A 2356-nucleotide genomic window follows, 5' to 3' on the forward strand; every position below is an offset into this window, starting at 1 on the left:
TAAAATATTTACTATCTGGCCCCTTACAGAAAAAGTTTGCCCACTCTTGGTTTACAGCATGGCATAGAAGTGGATTTATCATATGAGATTGAATTATCTTTTGCCAGCCCAGATAACAGGAAATAGAACCATTTTTCAGGATGTCTAGTTACATTAATTTTAAGAAAGCTACACACCACAAAGAGCTTCTTCCAGAAGGAATGAAATGGAAAGAGTCCCATACAAATTCATTTCTCCTTATTTTGGGGGGAGATGTAGAGTAAACCAAATGGGAGGTCATAGCTGTATGTTCTTTTTTAGATTTTTTTTTTATTTCAAGCATACCATAGCTATAAACTTCATTTTCTTTAAGAATAAATTGAATCAGCAATAACTGAAATCAAAGAGAATGGGAGTGAATGGGCAATAAGCTCAAAAATTTTAACAGTAGCTGGGTTGAACATAGATGTTCATGACACAGTGAACTCTTTTAAAAAATTATACTAACTCCATCAAAAAAACCCAAAACTGATTAATTTCAAAATAATTGCTTCTTATAACATTTCTAGCTTTATCCCCTGCCTGGATGAGTTCAGGGAATAGCTCTGGAAGATAAAATAACAGCTCCTGTCCCTCTGACTGCTCCACACAGTTCACTTGAACCTGACACTGCTTGGAAAGTCAGAATTCTATGAGAGAAAGTATTGATTTTTATCAACCTGGAAAGTGAAACGAGAGAGAATGACATTGCTAGCCACAGGGAGTTTAGTTCAGGCCAACGATCCTTAAGTTTTATGGGAATTGTTCAGAAATTACAAATGTTGCAGTGCTAAAGGACGCTGACACAGGGCTGGAAAACACATTTTGACAGCAGGTAGTGTTCAGCCTCCATTCTGCCACAGTCACTGAAATCCAGAGCATGTTAAGTACACTACTAAAGATTCAAATGAGGTTGCTTTTTGGAATGGCATGTGTCCTAGACGGAACAAAAATTCACATGTGAAGTTAATTCCAGTGCCGGAAAGTGCAGTGTGATTCCGCCTGTTCGCTGCCGCTGCTCTATTTCCATTAGTGCTTGGCCATGTTTTCAAAGACATCATCACATTAGGACGTAATGTGACAGGTCTCAACCGATGAAAATGTGAACAAGCAGAGCATGGGAAATAACCATAAGCAATATTTTTAAGTTGTCTCTTTAACTCTTTTAGTTTGTTGGTTTGTTTAGACCTAATCTTATTGGAGAAATGATTAAGCTATGTTTTAGTTTTGTTTGCTTACATTTTTCATTTATAATTATGAGTCAGCCTCTACACTTGCTTACACAGAAGTAAGTAACTACTGAGACATGTTATTTTTACCCTTTCTCTTTGGTGGGTTTATTATTATTATAATTATTATTATTGTTCAGTGCTCTAACATTCTTAGCATGTCTTAAATGCCCTTTACAAGCCTATACCAGAGGAAATGAGAGTTAACACCTCAGTCTGGAAAAGCTTTTCACTCTAAAGGGCCTGTCGGGTGTCATATATTATTCAATCAGCTCTCTGTTAGTATCTTCTAGTGTGTGTGCTACCATCTCTGACAACTAATAGACTTTTTTATTTGTTAGACTCCCACTCATTTAGCAGGCTGTATTGAGTTGACTAGCTGAGATTTATATAAAAAATTAAAAATAAACATGTAGGCAGTAAAAATAAAAACAGTCAATGTATTATGAATGCCTCCTTTAAAGGGCATAATTCTCAAACTTCCTAATCAATACATAATTGATTTGAGTAAGAGCAAATCATTATGTTAATGGATGTGTAACAGGCTAGCTAAATCAGGTCTCACAATTGGGATCTGTACTGGAAACTTGGTACCTACCAATTGCTGATCATGAGAACTGGGATTCAGAATTGCTAATTTTTTATTCTAAGACCACCCTTTTCCAAGGGATGGCAATGTCAAAAATACATTGTGTGGCCGATTTCAGGAGCTTTGAGGATGCTCTAAAACCTGCCTGAAATTAAGAAAACGGTGTGTATCATGTATCCCATAATATCACACAGTACATAGGACCATCGTGCCTTACATAGTACATTAAACCAAGTCTACTTCGGTAATAAAAAACAAATACAGAGCCATTGGCTGGTAGGCATCAGTCCAGCTTGAGAAAAAAGTACAGATAATAATAATCATAATGTATACACATGCAGTTGCTCATATACACTATAAAATAAATGAAATAAGAGTACTAATAAGATTTTTTTTAAGATTTTATTGGGGAATTGGGGGAGGCAACAGCATTGGGGAATCGGGGAAGGGGAACAGACAACTTGCTGTCCTTTTGTTCTTCAGTCTAGTTGTGGAGGATGTTGCTTCACTGGCCCATGTT

This window comes from Hipposideros armiger, unplaced genomic scaffold (genome assembly GCF_001890085.2).
Source record: "Hipposideros armiger isolate ML-2016 unplaced genomic scaffold, ASM189008v1 scaffold_1117, whole genome shotgun sequence".
Classification (NCBI taxonomy): Eukaryota; Metazoa; Chordata; class Mammalia; order Chiroptera; family Hipposideridae; genus Hipposideros; species Hipposideros armiger.